At 47.3% G+C, this 20690-nt stretch overlaps 1 long non-coding RNA gene across 2 annotated transcripts; it reads right to left on the reverse strand.

Moving 5' to 3' along the window:
- Positions 1-568: 568 nt before the first annotated feature.
- On the reverse strand, positions 569-18943 carry LOC131276311 (uncharacterized). 2 transcript variants are annotated; one of them, XR_009183797.2, is made up of 3 exons: positions 18745-18943; positions 5459-5714; positions 569-855 (listed from the first exon to the last, which is right to left on the reverse strand). It is a non-coding gene; the product is annotated as an uncharacterized lncRNA (long non-coding RNA). The 2 variants fall into 2 exon arrangements; XR_009183796.2 differs by having other exon boundaries at positions 5459-5711; positions 18745-18942.
- Between the last annotated feature and the right edge of the window lie 1747 nt (positions 18944-20690).

Below are 20690 nucleotides of genomic sequence, written 5' to 3' on the forward strand. Positions count from 1 at the left end.
TACATGATGGAATAGAGGAGAGTATGGGCCATGATGTGAACCAATGTATATGAGGTGCAGAGGTACCCAAAGATGTACTTACCAAATCCAATGGATGTGTCATAATGATGGGAATGAGTGTTGTTGGGGGGGGGGGAGAGGGGGGGTGGGGGGGTGGGGTTGAATGGGACCTCACATATATATTTTTAATGTAATATTATTACAAAGTCAATAAAAAATAAAAAAATTTAAAAAAAAAAAAAAAAAAAAAAAAAAACCTTCCTTGCTCTTGATATCAATAAGTGATTTCCAGTTTACTGATATAGAACAATAGAAGAGAAACACTTTAGAAGTTTATGATTATGGATTACTGTAGTTCCTAAGCTGACTTACTATTAGAATTCCCATAAACGCTTTAACAAAGGGAGGCCTTCACACTTGACGCACCGGGTAGAGTTGGGACTCGCTACTGTTGTAAAGTGCTCAAGGTACCCACGAAGGCCAGCTAATACATGACACTTGGATAGCCACTCTTATTTATAGTCTCCTCTTAAATTAGTCTAAGTTCCTCCAAAAGCAGACCCCGAGATGACGACTTGGGTGCAGATTTATTTGGGGGGAGTTGTTCCAGGAAGCATAAGTGAGGAAGTAGGGAAAGGAAAAGGAAAGTGGAGGGATGAATCAAGCGTTAGTGAATGAGTGTGCTGTCACTTGGGGAGTGTGGGACTCGGTTCCACAGGGACGTTCTGAGGAAGCTTACTGCGTTCCTCCTGGAAAGGCAGCCTTTGGCAGCTGTAGTTGGACCATCTAAGCTGCTTGCTGGCCATATTCTGACCACTGGATCTCTGTTTCCAGAGATGAAGCCGATCCAGTGACCTATGGGATAAAACATAACCCCAGTCAACGAGATTCTCTCAAAAGAACAAGGCAGTTGGCAGGGATGTTTGAAACTAGGTCTGATGCCATGAATTACAGACTTCTTCATGACAGGCAAGTAAAAGTAGGAGAGAATAGAGCTACTCCTGGAGAAGGAAAGAGCACCTGTCTAGAGCACTGGGGCTCCTCTCTCCTTATTACCGTAAGGCCCACTGAAAATGCTGTACCTGTTCTTCCTGAAACTAACTCGTCAGCTTGTCTTGGAGGCCCGTGAGGATGTATCGTTACCGCAAAATCACCATTACTTGAGGTAAGGTGCATGAGTCAAAGAGGCTTGACTTAAATAATTCACGCAAGTAGCCTTAGATGAAAAGCAGGACATAACACAATCTCATGGTTTACAACTTAAAAGATCTGAAAGCAGATAACCAGACTTGATTTTAATATAATTACAATGATTGGTACTAAGTGAGAGCACTTACTTCCATGGGACGGTTAATCCTGTGATAAACTGATCACAGAAATATGCATGTCCATGTGCAGACCTTTTAGAAAGCAGAGCTTATTGCTGTAGAAGTTTTCTAATGTATTTCTGGAAACCTGAGGCAGGCAGGAGGCTGGTCTTGGCCTACGCAGGCGGATTCTTCATGTAACTGGCGCAGGGTGTACCAGGACTTCAGATGGTGCTTCCCAGGACAGCTGTGAGTGGGCAGTGCGCCGCCCTGTGTGTACCTGCGGCTGGGTCCACTGCTCAGCTTCTCAGTCTGTCAGGAACCCCAGCTAGTCCTCCGGTCACAGCTGGTATTAGGAGCAGGGAACCTGGACCAGTACCACTGCCCTGGGCCAAGCTCTGCCTGGGTGAGCGTGCTGCTCTCGCCAAGCCATGAGGAAAGGCCCCGAGCACACATGTGGAACATTGGGTTTCCTGAAGAGATGTTATTTGCAAGGAGAAGCTCTTGGGAGATGAGAGATGCACAAATTGTGACTGACGGGAAAGGAGGAGGAGTTTAACTGCTTGATAGCTGGGCTCTTATTCCATTTATTTTAACAAATATTTATCAGGGACCCACTATGTGTTTAATGCTGTGCTCAGCCCTATTCAAAAATGCAGAGACGTGTGTGCACCGTGATTTTCCTCAGAGAGCCTTCAACTGACATGACTAATTAAGAACGACGGAAGCCAATGTCTCTACAGCGCTGCAAGGGCCGCATACAGCTCCTACATGCACGTGTGCTGGGTAGAAGGAGCTCGGCTCCCCCAGGACAGGTCTGGTCTTTGGCCGGCTCGTGGGAGGTAAGTGGTGACCACTGTTACTGCTGTCTACCTGGCCCACGGCAGGAGTTTATGTTACTGAGATGGCTCTTGGAGGGCCCTGAGCAGGTGGGGGGCTGGAGACAGAGTAAACCCAGGGGTAAGATTCCATCTGTCACGCCCATGTCGTGAAACCCTGGACACTGAAGGGCAGGTGAGTCTCCTGGTCGGCAAGGACCTGTGAGCATTACCACGCATCAGTACTAGGAGGGTAAGGTGTCCTGAAGGTGATGGAAGGCTTGCTTTAGGAATCTTTCTAGAATTTTCCGTGTGAGTCTCTTCCTTTGGCTGGTTCTAATTTAGATCCTTTCGCTATAATAAAACTCTGATCATGAGTAAGGTACTTCCCCAAGTTCTGTTAGTCACTCTAGCAAACCACTGAACCCCAGGGTAGACATGGAGACCCCCAAATTTGTAGCCAGGTGGTCTGCAATGAGGGGGTCCTGAGGACTTTGGGGCAGTCTTGGAGGATTGTCCCTCTGACTATGCAACTTGGCAAACTCTTGACATATGTTTTTCTTCTCTTATTAAATTCTCAGAACAAGCCTCTGCAGTAAGTGAAATTATCATTGCTCCATATTACAGTCACGAAAAACCAACTTACATAAACTTACTCAGAGCCCACCTGTGTTATTCCATCACTACACTGACCCGCTGAGCAAACAGATCTGGCCTCTCACCTCCCAGGTCACCCGCGTTGCCCCAGGTGGCCTCCTGAGGCTGCTTGTCAGCCAGTTCTGGGCCTGGAGGTCCCACACCCCCAGCCGTACCTCCCTCCTCAGATCCCAGCTCATTATGCCCTGCCTGTGTTTCTCTCAGCCCTGGCCCCCCCCAACCCCACTGTCACCTCAGCCTCCTCCCCGCACACTACCTGCTGGATGCTGATGGCTGCAGCTCTCAGAGGCCATCCGTGGGCTGAGCCACTGACCAGGCCAGTCAGAACTGAGCTACAGAGCTACAGGGACTAGCAGATCTGAGGACCTCTCTTCTCTGCCAGCTCCTGTACTCACCTTTTTGTATGCATTATTTCGTTTATGCCTCACAAGAATCTACACATTATTATAGGTGAGAAAATATGGCATGAGCTGGTGATTTGTCCAAGATCACACAACTAGCAAGTGGCAGAGCCGAGATGTGAAGCCAGGCATCTGGCATTCCCATGCCCAATTCCTTAACCATTAAGAACAACTGAGGTCCACGGTTCAAACCCCGGACCTCCTTGACCCATGTGGAGCTGGCCCACGTGCAGTGCTGATGTATGCAAGGAGTGCTGTGCCACGCAGGGGTGCCCTGCATAGGGGAGCCCCACGCGCAAGGAGTGCACCCCATAAGGAGAGCTGCCCAGCGTGAAAGAAAGTTCAGCCTGCCCAGGAAGGGTGGCACACAAGGAGAGCTGACATAACAAGATGATGCAACGAAAAGAAACACAGATTCCCATGCCGCTAACAACAACAGAAGCGGACAAAGAAGAACATGAAGCAAATAGACACAGAGAACAGACAACTGGGGTGGGGGGGGAGGGAAGAGAAATAAATCTTAAAAAAAAAAAAAATGAACAACTGTCTTGGGAGTGGGCATGGCTCAAGGGATTGGGCTCCTGTCTACCATATGGGAGGCCTTGGGTTTGTTTCCTAGGGCCTCCTGATGAATGCAAACTGGCCCGCACAATGAGCTGGTACAATAAAAAGAGAAAGAGAAAAGACAATGAGAGACACAACAAACCAGGGAGCTGAGGTGGCTCAAGCAGTTGAGTGCCTCTCTCCCACATCGGAGGCTCTGGGATCAAATCCTGGTGCCTCCTAAAGAGAAGACAACCCAAGTGCAATGGCAAAGACCAAAAAAGAAGGATGGTCCTTCAATGAGCCCTTGATACTAATGGACTATGCTTGTGAGCCTGTGCGCCTGACATAAGAACTAGGCCTAGAGTTGCAGGGTGCCTAAGAGTTACCTCCTGAGAGCCTCCATGTTGCTCAAATGTGGCCACTCTCTAAGCCAAACTCAGCATGTAAATGCATTGCCTTTCCCTCTGGATGGGACATGACTCCCGGGGATGAGCCTCCCTGGTGCTGAGGGATTACTACCAAGTACCAGCTGATGATGTAACTAGAAAATGACCTCAAATAAAAGAATCGACTCAGATCAGTAGAATATCTCAGCCTACATGTAATATCAGGAGTTAAAAATGCTTTTTGAATAAAAGGGGGAAATGGAAAGGACAAATGAGTTTATATGACTATGAGTCTCCAAAAAAGAGCTGGGTGGTCATCGGAAGAGGCCCTTATGCACACCTCAGCAGAGTCCCAGAGACAGCTAAAGTAGATACAACCCCAGGTATTGGTTCTTCTGAGGCCTACAGAGACCCACAGTTTCTATGGTCATAGCAGATGGAATTCAGTGCCATGTCAGTTGGTCCTACTTTGAAGTTTGTGTTCCTGAGTGTGATGGAGTTGGACTCAGATGTGATCTTTGTTCACAAGCCTCTCCTGTTACTTTTACCGGACCTGTGGTTGGTGCTGGGGTTTAGTGTATACTCATGGAACCTGAATCTCTGGACTGTCCATGTGATAGCCAGGCCCTGAGCCTCAACAGACTTGCAACTCCTACCCTCTGGTTTATTGGACTTACCCAGCCAGCTAACATGGAGGTGAAGAAGGTCAACCACCACACCAGGGAGCCAAGAGTACCTACAACTAAAAGCAGGAGAATTGCATCCATCATCCATGTGGAATCTAAGCCCCCTCTCAATATAGATGTGGAGTGGACCTAACCATTCCAGGGTCCACAGGATGGAGGAATAGAGTGTGGATTAGTGTGGACTTACTGATATTCTATTCATGAACCATTGTGATTAGTAATCAAAGAAAATGTAGCATTAATATGGAGAAAATGGCCATGGTAGCTGCTGAGGGCAGGGAGTGGGAAGAAGAGATGTGATGTGGGGGCATTTTCAGGTGGCCCACTGGGTGGACTTGGGGAGAGTGTAAACTATAATGTGGACCATTGACCATGTGGTGCAGCAGTGCTCAGAGATGTATTCACCAAGTGCAGTGAATGTCCCATGATGATGTAGGAGGTTGTTGTTATGGGAGGAGTGGGGTAAAGGGGGTGGGGGGTATATGGGGACCTCACATTTTTTTTAAAGTAACATTGAAAAAATAAATAAAAAAAAAATAAAAAAAAAAAGAGAAGATGATAAGACAAGCAGACACAGAGAGCAGACAGCAAGTGCAATCAACAAAGGGGAGAGGAAAAAACAAAAATAAAATAAAAAGAACAACTGTCTGGACTTACCTTCCGGGGTGCCTTGGTGGAGAGCCTGCCTTGCTCTGGAATGCTGAGTAGGATGCTAAGAGGATGTGTATAAATCTGAGAGCAAGGAGCTGGAGAGGGGTGCACACCACCTTTGTAGTTATTTCTTTTCTCTTTCACTTCATTCTCCCATACCCTCCTCCCGAGCATAAACTCCGTGTTTGGACTGAGTTTCTTTCCTTGTGCCTTGTGCTGAGCACCTTGACTAGAATGGCGTGGGCACTCTGAAAAATGCCTGCTGAAGGAAAAGATAAATGAATAAATGAATTTTTCTGCACACATGTAATTTGATCTCGAGCACATGGCCTATGAGGGCCAATGTCCCCTTCAGCCTTGCATGCAGCATACAGATTGCAATGCCTCATTCCAAGATATGGTCTTATCTCATATCATTTCACCTAGAGAGCTCTCCTCCAGTTAAAAATGATTTTGAAAATAGCTGCCATACCCCTGAGAACGATAAAGGGGGAGCCAAGCTTTTGAAGGCAGCACGTGGACTGATTCTGGCGGCATCCATGTAGCCCTCAGGGCTCTGGGCAAACAAGCAAGGGAGGGAAGGTGGACTCTGGGCCCCTTTATCTCCCTCAAGCCCCGTTTTGAGTCTTGTCATCCTCTTCCTTGGCATGCGAGGAACTGATGGTGTCCTTTCCTCTCTGGTTGAGCCAAGCTCAAAGTTATCCCCTCCCTCCACTGACGTATCTATGTCCCCACTGACTGATCTCTACTAGGGGTTAAATTACTTTACTGTATAATTTATATGGACACATAGTGACTGATAAACATCCGTCCCTTGGTTTTCTTTTTAATTAAGAAAAAAATTTTTAACCGAAGTGATTTTAAACAGTGAAATAAGAGGAGGCCTTTCAGAGGTATAAGAGTATCCTCTTTTAGTTCTTTCCCAACACCAGCTCCTGCTGGAAGAACAGCCTGATCCGTGACTTCTGGAGGGCAGCCCTTCTGGAGGATTCCACTAGAACAATAACTCAATGAAGTTCAACGTGGCAAACTTTCTACAAGAGAATTTGCGTCTTATTTTTTTTTTCTGAGAAGAAGAAAACGTGGGAAATGGGTACTTTTAGTCAATCACATGTGAAACTAATACTTATTGCACTCATACTACATGCCAGGCAGACTAGACTAGTTGCTAAAAATAAGGAGGTCAATCAAGCCTCATCCTTGTCCTTACAGAGCTTACATTCCAGTTGGGGGTGAGAAGTGAGAGCCAAATAAATAAACCAGTGGAATCATTAAAAAGCCCTTCAAGCTCTAGTCTTACAGGCATCGAGGTCTTCAGGGAGGGCTCTACCGGAAAGTGCAAGCCAAAGATCAACTCCCTATTGGAGGGCCGCTGGCTGCCCTTGGTGGCCAAGGTGGGAAATCACTTTGCTCGTTGATAAGAGGTTAAGAAGTCCTGTGGTTGACCAGAAAAGGGTCCTCTTCTGAAAGAGGATGTGATCATAAAGAACAGGAGTTCATCCATATTCTTTCGCCTGTATGGACTTCTGGGAAAGATGTCTACAACTCAGAAGACAGCTCTCCTCTCTTCTGGGCCTGTCGTCTGGGGTACAGGCAGCTACCCACCACCCCGGCTGGCTGTAGGGAGCAGGTCAGGGAACAGGGAGCACCTTAGCCCAACGCCTGGCACACAGGAGGTGCTCAGGAAAGCTTTGATGCTTTTCTATGTCTTTGCTGATATTATGGGAGAAATAGATGCAATAATGATGGCAGTGCGTGATCTATAGCTTAATGGAGTAAACACAGTAGAAGTGGCCAATTCATTTGGGAGGGGTTGGGAATACTCAGAGAGTGTGTCACATCCGAGCTGGACCTTCAAGAATGCATGAGCTCTAAACAGACACAATTACATATTCAAAGAAAGGCACAGAAGCTTCAAAGAACCTAGTTTCATATGACCAGAGGTTATGATGTGCTTATTAATTAATTGATTAATTAACATATTCATTCTACTAATATTTATTGAGTATCTTCTATGCTTTCGGCACTTACCAAGGGTTTATACTATTTTTATTTTATGTCTTACAACAAGTTAAACTTACAGAAATTTTTTCTCACCAGCTCCCATTAGGGTTAAGAATGGTAGAATTATTCTCAGAAATTAAAGATCTTAACATGCCAAGGGCGGTATATTAAAGAATTGCATGAGCCTTGAGAATCTTAGTTTGAGTGCTTTTTAAACTGGTCATGGCTTCCTGAGTCTTTTTATGACCTGTAGAGAAATGTAGTGCTCACCTTTCCCAGTAGAGGAAGCCTCCCTGCTTTTCTTGACCATCTATGTTCTATGGTCATCTTGACCTAACGAGTAATAGAGAACTGTAATCGGTAGTGAGGACAGAAGGGACATCCAGGACTTTCCTTGCCATTAGCTCAGATCCATGAACCTTAACAGGTTCTGCTCAATACTTTACCTAGAGGGGGTAGACCACTTTTTATGTTCTTATGGCATAATTCAAAGCACATAGTAGGGGTTCCATATCTCCAGTTTTCATTCTGAGTCAGAAAGAAGTAAGGTTGGAAAACCCCTTTAAGAACAATCTTTCTTTGGCTAGGTCCTCGAGTAGAGATGATAAAAAAAGGTTCAGGTGGATGAGAGTGGGAAGATTGTATCAGGAGCAGATTTTGTGGCTTATCATGGAAATTCAAATGAATAGCTTAAAGAAAACAGAAGTTTAGTGTTCATCTTAAAGAAGTTCAAAGTAGCAGTCCAGGGAGAATGAGAGTCCCATAGTTATCACCAGCCTGGAATCGTCCTCTTTTTCCCCTGCACCATTCTCAGCGTGCATGCTCCCTGTTCAAGTTCAAATCATGCTCCAAGGTGACCACTGAAGCTTTGATCCGAAAGTGCAGGGCAGGGAGGAGATGTCCCTGCTTTCCAGAGACTCTCACCCAGTTGTTTCAACTTAGACCTCACTGACCACCCCTAGCTGTAAGGAAGGAGAAATGGACTTTCAGTTGGGCATATTTCCACCAGGAATAAAATCCATCCTTCCTTCCAAAACCAAAAAGGGAGATGGGACAGATGGGTGAGTCTGCCCCAAGGCCCACCTCCCTGGGATAGTAACTAAGCTCTACCGGCCTCTGGAGTCTCCAGCAGGTCTCTGGGGATTGGAGTCAGGTAATGGAGCCCCGGGTAAAGTGTAATTTTCCACTGGAGCTTCCACTTCTATTTCTTTTCTGGATACCTGGATATAATTATTCTAGAATGTTAATCTAGAAACTGTAATAAGCTGCAGTGATAGTGAAAAATTCAGTTTGGAGTAGGAAATGGGAGTTGCCAAGAATTTCAGCAGATGAAATTCTGCCTAACCATAGCACACATCCAGAATCATTTTTGAAGAGAATGGGATTAAATAGAAGGAGGAAAAGGGGCATGTTTTCTGCCTCGGTCAGGTATATTAATTTCAAAATTTCTTGGTTGAATGCTTGCTCTAGGCAGTCACTTATGTTCTGTTCAACAGCCACTTATTACTTCACATTCTTCACCTTCATTGGTCATTTAGTGTGTTCTGTCAAAAGAGGCCGAACACGTTTGCAGAGGTGAATGCCACAACAAATGTGCCATCCTTTTTCCACCTTATGATAAGTCACATGAAGAGCCAACTATAAAGAACATTTTGCATTGAAATAAAGGGACAATCCATACTTGCTTAGCCCCACTCCGTGTTGGATGGGTCTGAGAAGAAAAATATATGCCATAGCCCTTATTTTCAATCTCATTGGGAAGGTATACTCTACTAGACAGATATGACTAGAAATAGGCATTAAGCAAAGCAAATACTGTACTGATGGGAGAAGGGAAGGCTGAAGAACCTGGTGGTGGTTAGTCCCGTCTGCAAACAAGAGGTCGTCAGCAGAGGTGAGCTGCAGAAGGACAGCTCTGCACAGCCTGACGTGGAGGAGGGGGCAGGCCCAGCTGGAGAGGCAGGGCAAGCCTGGAATTGGACTAGGTGACCAAGAGGTGGTGGACTGAGATCCAGCCCAAGCACGACAGCATTAATAAGAGGGGAGCTAGTAAGCCAAATATTGGGCGTCTGCTTTGTGGGGAGACCTAAGCCTCAGCCCGGTATGAGTGACTGTAGGCTGGCATATATCTCTGGAGGCAGTCACGTATATTATATATAGATGTGGAAGCACTGATTTAATCGCTTTTTAAATAACACACTGTCTTTTTTTTTCCTCTCCCCTTCCCCACTCCCCCTCCCCCCGCACTTGTCTGCTCTCTGTGTCCATTTGCTGTGTGTTCTTCTGTGACCTCTTCTATCCTTATCAGCGGCACCCGGAATCTGTGTTTCTTTTTGTTGCATCATCTTGCTGTATCAGCTCGCTGTATCAGCTCTCCGTGTGCACGGTGCCATTCCTGGGCAGGCTGCACTTTCTTTTGCGCTGGGTAGCTCTCCTTATGGGGTGCACTCCTTGCGCGTGGGGCTCCCCTACGCGGGGGACACCCCTGCGTGGCACGGCACTCCTTGCGTGCATCAGCACTGTGCATGGGCCAGCTGCACACGGGTCAAGGAGGCCCGGGGTTTGAACCGCAGACCTCCCATGTGGTAGGCGGACGCCCTATCCACTGGGCCAAGTCTGCTTCCCCACACTGTCTTGATAACCCATTAAATCCCAGTCATTTGCAGCCAGCCCCCTAGAAATCAGAAGGCAGCTCCCTTCTCCTTAAGTTCTCTAATAAGGTTGGAATTATAGAACACTTTCCTGAAAGGACCTTAAAGCTTTAATATAATTCACCCCCACCTGAATCCACAGGTGGGGAAATGGGGGCACCATTTAACCAACTGCTTGAGGTCTGGGGACAAAAGGCAGTACCTGCTCCTGGCCAACCTGGACTTCACCTCATCCAGACCCTTCCTTGTTTGAGTTACAGACGAGGCCAGGCCTTAGCATTTGCATGACTGCAAGCAACTGCTCCTTCTAACTCTCAAGAAAGTCCTGGCTGATTTCAATACACACTTTCACCACTAGATATAACAGGCAAACAGAGGACCAAGAGGGAAATAGAGGACCCAAACAACACTATACACCAACTAGATCTAACTGACATACACATTTTTAAAAGTAAACTATGGTAATTTTTTTTCACCATCCACTAGAAGGACGCAAGGTGGCTTTCTATACAGATGGTCTGGAGGTAAGTTTGGGATGGGGTGTATTAGGGTAGGGTGTGGACAGCAAAAATTTTAAAAGAACTTGCATCATGTGCTAAGCCAATGCTTTATCTAATGCATCACAGTGTTTTTCTCAAAATAAAGAATGAAGGTCAATTTAGCTCCATTTTCTAAATCCAGACCTCTCCATAATGTGTTGAAGTAAAATGCACTACATCTATAAAATATGTTTCCTTTTTTCCTCTCTTATTTCACTGACAGGGTCTTCTCAGTCTCTTCATCTAGGTCCTTCTCATTTCCCAGACCACTTGCTATCAGAGTCCTCCAGGGCTCGTTGTTCCTCCTTTTCCATCTCTAACAGTCTCTCTCCCTCGGCAATCTGGTCCTGGGGCACGGCTTTTGATGCCATTCCAAACTTATTCCAGACCTCTCTCTTAAGTCAAGACTTGCTCACTTGACAACTTCAACAACTCAGTATGTCATAAATAGAACTTTTGGAGAGCACAGGGACAAAATGGTGGAGTAGGAAGTTATACAAATCACTCTCTCCACTAGAAAAATGAAAGACCTAGAAATAGAGATGGGAATTAACTAAGTGGTAACCTTGGAACTAGAATGGACATTTAGAACAGCTATTGGAAGTGAGAGGCTAAGTAACAATACTGGCAAATATATATTCCAGTATTATTTCATTTTTTAATTTGCAATGCTGTCATTTATGTCTTATAAGGCTGAGAATTTAAATAATTATGTTACTGGGCACACAATGCGTAAAAATGTAATTTGTAACATGAAAAGCATAAAAGGGAACAATGGAGTGATATAGGTGCTATGTACGTGTAGGCTATTGAAGTCAAGTCGAAATCAGTGCAAACCAAATTGTAAGATCCAGAATGTTAAATGTAATCCCCATAGTAGCCACAAAGAAAGTATCTAAAAAATCTACACAAAATGAATGGATAAGTGGTTCAAATGGCGCATTATAAAAGACCATATAAGCAAAAAATAAGGCAATAATGGAAGAAAAGAGGGACAAAAATGGTGTAAGACCCATAAAAAACAATTAGCAAAATGGCTGAAATAAATCTTCCCTAATCAGTAATTTCCACAAGTGTGAATGAATTAAACTCTTCAATCAAAAGGCAGGGATTGGAAGAATTAATAAAGAAACACGCTGTTTAAGGAGGTCTATCTGTTATCTATAGATACAAATAGGTTGAAAGTGAAAGGATGGAGAAAAAAATTCATGAAAATAATAATCAAAAGAGAGCAGTATGGCTATATTAATATCAGCCAAAATAGACTTAAAGTAAAAACCTGTTACAAGAGAAAAAGGAGGACATCAATAAAAAGTTCAACAAGAAAATGTGACAATTATAAACATATATGAAGGAAGTGGATGTGGTTCAAGCAATTGGACTCCCATCTACCACATGGGAGGTCCCAGGTTCAGTTCCTGGGTCCTCTTGGTGAAGACAAGCTGGCCAACATGGAGAGCTGGCCAGCAAAGAGAGCTAGCTCATGTGGAGAGCTGACACAACAAAAAAGAGGCATGAGGAAAAGACAATGGAAGACACAACAAACCAGGGAGCTGAGGTGGCTGAAGCGATTGAGTGCGTCTGTCCCAGGTAAGAAGTTCCCAGGATCTGTTCCTCGTGCCTCCTAAAGAAAAGACAAGAAGAGATGACAAGCAGACAGAGAAGAATGTGCGGCTAATGAACACGAGAGCAGACAGGGAGCACAAGCAGCAAGGGGCGGGGGTGTTAAAAAAAAAGTAAAAAACCAAAACAAAACAATAACAGATACGCACTTAACAGCAGCACACCAAAATATATGAAGCAAACGTTGACAGAATTGCAGGGAGAAATAAACAGTTCCATAATGGTTGGAAATTTCAATACACCACTTTCAACAATGGATAGATCATTTAGGCAGAAGATCAAGAAGGAAATAGAGGACCTGAACAATACAATATACTGACTATATCTAGCTGACACATACAAAACACTTCACCTAACAAGGGGATAATGCACATTCTTTTCAAGTGCACATAGATAATTCTCTAGGGTAGGTCAAATGTTAGGGAACAAGAGAAGTCTCAGTAAATTTAAAAGTATTCAAATCATAGAAAGTAACCTCTCTGACCACAGTGGAATGAACCTAAAAATAACAGAAGGAAAACTGGAAAATTTTCAGATATGTGGAAATTAAACAGCATATTCTTAAACAACCAATGGGTTAAAGACAGAATTACAAAAGAAATTAGAAAATACTTAGAGACCATGAAAACAAAGACCCAACATACCTAAATTTGTGTGACGCAGCAAAGGTGCTGTTCAGAGGGAAATTTACAGCTATGAGTGACTATATTAAAAGAGAAGAAACACTTCAATTAATAACCTAACTCTCCATCTTGAGGAACTAAAAACAACAAAAGCAAATTAAACCCAAAGTTAGCAGAAGAAAGGAAATAACTGAGATGAGAGCAGAGATAAATGAAACAGAGAACAGAAAAAGAATTGAGAGAATAAACAAAATAAAAAGTTGGTTGTTTGGAAAAAAATCAATAAAATTTACAAAACTTTAGCTATACTGACAAAGAAAAAAAAGAGAAAAAATGTAAATAACCAAAATCAGAAAAGAAAATGGTGATATCACTACTGACAGTACATATATAATAGGATTATAAGAGAATATTATGGTCAATTGTATGCCAACAAACTACATAACTAGAAGAATTGTAAAAAACTCCAGAAATACATCAGTTACCCAAACCGATTCAAGAAGAAATAGAAAACATCAGCAAATCTATGACAAATACAGAGATTGAATCAATAATCAAAAACTTTCCATCAAAGAAAATTCCAGGGCTAGATGCTTCACAGGTGAATTCTACCAAACATTTAAAGAATTAATATCAATCCCTCAGATTCTTCCAAGAATTCAAGAGGAGGAAAAACTTCCTAATCCATTCTATGAGGCTGGTATTACTCTGGTACAAAAGCTGTTAAAGACATCACAAGAAAAGAAAATTACAGACCAATTTCCTTTATGAATATAAATGAAGAAATCCTTAACAAAACACTAGCAAACCAAATCTAACAGCATACTAAAAAGTTATACACCGTGACCAAGTGGGATTCATTCCATGGAGGCAAGAATGGTCCAACATAAAAAAAACAATCAATGTAATACACTACATAGAGTGAAGGAAAAGAAAACCCATGGATCTCAATAGATGCAGAAAAGTCATTCCTCAAAATTGAGTGTCCTCTCTTGATACAAGCACTCAGAAAAGTAGGAATAGGAGGGAACTTTTCCAAAATGACAAAGGCTACTTATGAAAAACCCACAACTAACATCACCCTCAATGGTGAAAGACTAAAAGCTTTCCTTCTCTGATTAGGAGTCAAGGATAATCGTTTTCACCACTCATATTCAACACTGTACTATAAATTCTTGCCAGATCAATCAGTCAAGAAAAAGAATAAAAAGATATCAAATTGGAAAGAAAGAAGTAAAACTACATTTGCAGATGACATGATATTTATATATAGAAAACCCAAAGGGATCCACAAGAAAACTATTAGAGCTGATAAAATAATTCAGCAGGTCACAAGGTACAAGATCAACACCTGAAAAACAGTTTTATCCCTATACAATGGCAATGAACAATCCAAAGGTAAATTAAGAAAACAACCATTTGCAACAGGATCTACAAGAATAAAATCTCTAGGAATAAATTTAATTAGGGCTACAAAAGAGTTGTATACTGAAAAGTACAAAACACTGCTGAAAGAAATGGGGCAGGTCTTTATGACCTAGAATTTGGCAGTGGATTCCTAGATATGATGTAAAAACATGACTAACAAAAGAAACTATAGATAAATTTGATTTCATCAAAATGAAAATCTTTTGTGCATCAAAGGAAAGGATCAAGAAATTGAAAAGACATCTACAGAGTGGGAGAGGTCACTGTGACCGTAAGCGGAAGGGTTGAGAGGCAGTAGAGAAAAAGTTACCTATCAGCTGTCTCCAGAAGAAATGGGAGGATAAGAGCTGGGGACAGTGGGCTTAAAGTTTAGACTCTAAGCCACTAGTGTGGAGATTTGGGGGTTCAGGGGGAAGCTGGAATTCCAGGGGATGCAGACTCTCCTTGATGTGATGCTTTCTAGGAGCTCCCTTCTGAAGTTGAAGAAAATGTTTTCCGAAGCAGGAAGGAGGGATAGGATATGCACTTTAGAGTGAAGGGGGGCCTCTTGTTCTTTGGGGGGATGGAGGATGGGGGGTGGGTCTGGAGACTCTTCAGAAGTCCCGCTCCCCCGGGGTGCGGCTTCCCTGGGCTGGGAAAGCACGTTTCCCCCTGAGCACTGAGTCGGGTGATGGAGGAGCAGCTGGAGAGAAGGACAGCTCCTTCTGGGAATAAATAAAAACCCATCGGTTGCTGGCGCTTTCACACAGTTATAATATGTCCTGAAAATATGTGTCATCAGACACATTTGAAATTAATCAAACGAACAGCATCATTTTCATAACAGTTATAAATGATGACATCCTACAGGAAGTCAAACGAGGGCGAAGACTAGGCCTCGCCAGCGTCGAACTCTAAAGGTGTAACATAAATGTTTGCAAAAACACCTTGAGTATAAAATACTGTCAGAAACTGCCGCCCAAGGGAAACGCCCTCTCTCCCTGTGGACCAGCACTTCCCCGGTGACCTGGCCTCGGTGGAGCGGCTTTCACAGACATGCTTTGGAAAATGTCATAAAGCGACTTCCTTGCCCAATAATTACACAGGACAGGGTGGAACAGACAATTTGTGCGTCAATCTTAACGTGGAACACCTGATAAAATCTCCTCTTTTCCACTCCCAACCTTGTGGAATCGCTGTGCCCTGTTCTTTCTTTCTCGTATTTCACAGTTTGAACAGATCAGGTTCTTGCTTCTTTTCTGGCCATTCATTCATTCAATCATCCATGAAACATTTATTTATTGCCAGATACTCTGCTAGACTCTTAGGATGAAAGACGACGAGACACAGCCGTTATCTTCAGGAAGCTTGCCGTCTGGAAGGGGGGCTGACAATTCAGGAAATTCCTAGACCGGCATTCGGCGTCGTGATTTGGCTCCTGTGAGGGCTCAACCTTGGGGTCAGCCGAGGCAGGCTTCCACGTGTGCGCACACCTGAGCTAAGCCTGGGCCGAGAGGGGGAGGGCAGGGCAACTCCGGCAGATGGAGGGCCCTTCCCACGGCCCTGAAGGCCGGGCGCCCCAGTCCCTGTGCAGAGCACCTCGGAATGTCCTGCGGTCTTCAGAAGCAGGGGCTCTCCCTGGGACGGAGACCCCACGGTCTGGAGCCCAGTGAGGTAGGGGTATGTCTCACGGGCTTGTGTCTCTCGTGTTATTCCCACACTGAAGGCACATTCCTCCACAGGTCATGTGCAGTAAGGGCAAAGGCTGGAAAAGCTTAGAAGGTGAGGAATGTCTGTGTGCCGCGTAAGGCAAGCTGTCCATCCCCCTTTCCACACGGGGGTGCTGGGAAAGTCTGACACCTGCCACCAACGAACGCGGCTGTTATCGCCTCTGGAATCAAGGCGGTGGCCATGAGCGCGTTGAATGCTCCAGTCAACAGGAGGTCCCTGGGGAAGGAAATGTGGCCACTCTTACAGAGCATTGCGGAAAGCCCCTTGTCCACTGTCCCTGTGTGGTTTGTCGCGCCCTGGGAGCCTTGCTTGGGTGGCATATCTGCTCACCAGTTTCTTGAGTCCCCCACTAGTTATGAGCTTGAAGATATCTGTTAAAAAGAACAATTGCTATCTGGACAAGACGACTCATTGTGCTGCTACCCCATGGCCACACTTAACTCAAATTCGTTAATGTGAAGAAGCAGGGTCTGAGGATTAGGACTCAAGAAGAGGCAAGACCCAGTGGGTGGACGGGGTCCACAGAAGCCATGGAGCACAGGGCGGGGCAGGTGCGGTGTGATGAGGCTGATACGCCCTTTGAAAGGACAGTCCTGCCCCAGAGCAGAGACTGTCACCAGAGGAGGGGCATGCACTGTCCCTCTTCTCAACTTTGTATCGGGCCAGACTTTCAATCCTGAAAAACTGGGGACAGTACAGTCTTGCCATCCTTCGGCCAATAGTACAACATATGGGTTCTACCTAAGGAAAGTGGTCGTAAAAGCTTAGCGTTGGAGGGTCACAGGAGGGGACACCCGGCAGCCAATGGAATGGAAGTAGGGCGCTTCCTGCTGCTTCCCGCAGGCGTCACGTGCCGTCACGTCACCTCCCTCCCTTCACCTGCTCCCCCCACGCTGAATTCCATCCCACTGCTGCCTGACCAAGCACCACACATTTAGCAACTTCAAACAACACAACTCGGTTCTGCGGCCTGGACATGGCTCGGCTTTCTGTTCAGTCTCACGGGGCTGCAGGCCATGTGTCGGACAAGCTGCAGGCCCTTCTGGACTTGGGGGAAGAATCCTCCTCCCGGAGCATTCAGGGTGCGGGCGGGATGCATTTCTGTGTAGCTCCGAGGGCCCCAGCCTTCTGCTGGCTGTAGGCCAGAGGCTGCCCTCACTCCTTGCCACGTGGGAGTCCTCCACGTAGCGCTCACCCCCTCAGATCTAGAGGGCACCCTTAGCTCCACGCCTGGTAGACTTCCTCCACGTGGCGCTCACCCCTCAGATGCTATGGCGCCCACACTCCTTGCCAGGTGGACTTCCTCCATGGCCACTCACTCCCTCAGATCCTATGGCGCCCACACTCCTTGCCACGTGGACTTCCTCCATGGCCACTCAGCCCCTCAGATGCTATGGCGCCCACACTCCTTGCCACGTGGGAGTCCTCCACGTGGCGCTCACCCCTCAGATGCTATGGCGCCCACACTCCTTGTCATGTGGTTGTCCTCCATGTGGCCGCTCACCCCCTCAGATCCTATGGCGCCCACACTCCTTGCCACGTGGACTTCCTCCATGGCCACTCAGCCCCTCAGATGCTATGGCGCCCACACTCCTTGCCAGGTGGACTTCCTCCATGGCCACTCAGCCCCTCAGATGCTATGGCGCCCACACTCCTTGCCACGTGGACTTCCTCCATGGCCACTCAGCCCCTCAGATCCTATGGCGCCCACACTCCTTGCCACGTGGTTGTCCTCCTTGTGGCCGCTCAGCCCCTCAGATCCTATGGCGCCCACACTCCTTGCCACGTGGACTTCCTCCATGACCGCTCATCCTCTTGGATCTAGAGGACACCCTTAGCTCCACGCCTGGTAGACTTCCTGCACGTGGCGCTCACCCCTCAGACCCTACGGCGCCCACACTCCTCGCCACGTGGCGCTCGCCTCCTGAGGCGGGGCAGGGCCTCTGGCTCCAGCCTGCCAGGGCACATGGCAGTCGCATCCAGGCGCCTCTGCCCTACCCTACGAAGCCACGGCGCCCCCTGCGCTCAGAGCAGAGGACTGCGCAGGGCGGGACACAGGAGCGGGCCTCCCGCCCGGCGTCCGTGTGTACAGCCGCTGCTCTTCAGGGAGCGCCTTCGCCGTGACGGGCGCCTCGGTTTCCCGCCCTGAGAGCGCGACGAGCCGCGCGCCGGGGGTGCCGTGCCCGCGCCCGGAGCCGCCCCCGCCCCTCGCTGCCGTGCCCGCGCCCGGAGCCGCCCCCGCCCCTCGCTGCCGTGCCCGCGCCGCGCGCCCACCCCGCGGGCCCGGCGGCTCGGCCTGCGCCCTGCGTCCCGCGGGCCCGGGGCGGCCCAGGCGTCTCCGCTCCCCCGGCAGGCCGCCGCCCTCCCCGCCTCACCCCGGGCTGAGCTCCCCGCGTCGCCCGCTCGCTGGTTTAGGCCGCAGCCTGAGCCCCCGCCCTGAGGCAGGGCCCGGCCCTCCCGCCCGCGTCCCACGCGGGCCCGTCCCCACGCGGGCCCGTCCCGCGGGCGCGGGGACGCTGCCGCTCCCTCCCGAGCCGTGTCCGCCGCGGCCCACCCGACCCGGCCCGCAGGGTCCCTTCCCGGCCGCTGCCCCCCGCGCGGGCTCTCGCCCGCACACACAGCGCTGACGACGTTGTTACAAAAACCACGAAACATTCCGTCAGGCCCGAAAATCCCAAACGTTTTCAGCTTCAGGTTCCCTCGCCTCGACCCACCGTGTTCACTTCCTGTTAGCGCAGCCGAAGCCTCGGCTCTTTCAAAGTTTGGGTGGGAGGAGGCGCGTTTACTTCCCAGGCCCCTGGGAAACCGCGGGACGGGACTGCAGGGCTGCGTGTCAAGTCTGTGACTGCGGGAGCCCCGCGCCCCGCGCCCCGCGCCCCGCGCCCCGCGCCCCGCGCCCCGCGCCCCGCGCCCCGCGCCCCGCGCCCCGCGCCCCGCAACACAGAGCGCCCTCCAGGGCGGGGCTCCCACCAGAACCCGCCATGGCTGATAGCGCGCAGGTGCAGGCATTGGTTTTATACACACTACCCCCTGACAATGTAAATACCTATTATCTAATTTCATCCAGAATGAGTAGATACTTTCCATAATGTATAAGCCGTACGTATCGTACACTGGCATATATAAGACTTCTAAAATGTGTGTGTGCATGTGTGTGTAGATGTGTGTATTGTATACGTGTGTACAGATGTGTGTACATATGTATAGATGTGTGTATGTGTGTATAGATGTGTGTGTATAGTCGTGTGTGTATAGATGTGTGTACATATGTATAGATGTTTGTATGTGTGTATAGTTGTGTGTGTGTATAGATGTGTGTATGTGTGTATGTGTATAGATGTATGTGTGTGTATAGATGTGTGTGTATGTGTGTATAGATGTGTGTGTATAGATGTGTGTGTATGTGTGTATAGATGTGTGTGTATAGATGTATGTGTGTGTGTAGATGTGTGTGTATGTGTTAAGATATGTGTATGTCTGTGCATAGATGTGTGTTTATGTGTATAGATGTGTGTGTGTCTGTGTGTATAGATGTGTGTCTGTGTATAGATGTGTGTTTGTGTGTCTGTGTGTATAGATGTGTGTGTATATGTATGTATAGATGTGTGTGTATGTGTGTATAGATGTATATGTGTATGTATGTGTATAGATGTGTGTGTGTGTCTGTGCATAGATGTGTGTGTGCAAACACTTGCACGGTGACAACGAAGCTGCCCTCAAGTCCCAGGCCCCGCCTCTCCCCCACAGGGTGGTCCTCAAAGGCACCAGCTCTGAGCTCTCCTTCCCAGGGCCCCTGGTGGCCACATGGCGGCCCCGAGGCTGTGGTCTGTGGGCCGGGACGTCAGCTGGCCCTGGGGCTGCGCGCTCTTTCCCCAGCGCCCCCTCTGCAGAGTCTAGGATGCTCTCTTGACTGCGGGGTTCTGAAATCTCACTACGTGCGCTGAAGGGAGAGTCTAGCTTTGCTTATTAGGTTCTTTATATTTGAAGACATTCTCCCATCATATCTGGGAAATTACCTCTCTTCTCTCTAGAATTCCTGCTTATAAGGTGTCAGTTGTCTTAGGACTGATTTTTAATGTCTCTTAATTTCTATTCGTATTTTATTTTAGCTGTCTTTTACTTTATTTTTTAGGAGCTTTCCTCAACTTGACCTTACATCGTATCTATTGGATATTCAATTTTGGCTTCATCCTTTGTAATTTCCAAAAAATGCATTTTTCTAGGTCCTGTTGTTTTGTCCATGCAATACATTCTCGAGTCATTCTGAGTACACTACCTTCTGTTCCCTAAATGCCCTTTTCCTCTTGGAAACAACTGGTGTGCTGGATTAGGTGGGGCTTCTCTTTCTTGTTGCAGGCTTTCTCCAAACATCTTATTTCTGGTGGTCTCTTAGATTTCAGATTGCACAGGAGGTGCCAGCTGGCAGGGCTGCCTCCAGCACAGGGCTGTGGGGGCTTCCAGGGCGGTGGAGCTGAATGGGGGGGGGGGGCTTCCAGGGCGGTGGAGCTGAGTGGGAGGCCCTCCTCTGGGTTGCCAACACCCACACCCACCATCCTGGCTCTAGCCCCCCCAGCTCGCTCCGTCTCCTTAGAGGAGTGTTCTCCAATTCTTGCGCCGAGGGTGTTTGTATTGCAGGAGCTGGAGGGGGCTACGGCTGGGG

The sequence above is a fragment of the Dasypus novemcinctus genome, chromosome 27 (genome assembly GCF_030445035.2).
Source record: "Dasypus novemcinctus isolate mDasNov1 chromosome 27, mDasNov1.1.hap2, whole genome shotgun sequence".
Lineage (NCBI taxonomy): Eukaryota > Metazoa > Chordata > Mammalia > Cingulata > Dasypodidae > Dasypus > Dasypus novemcinctus.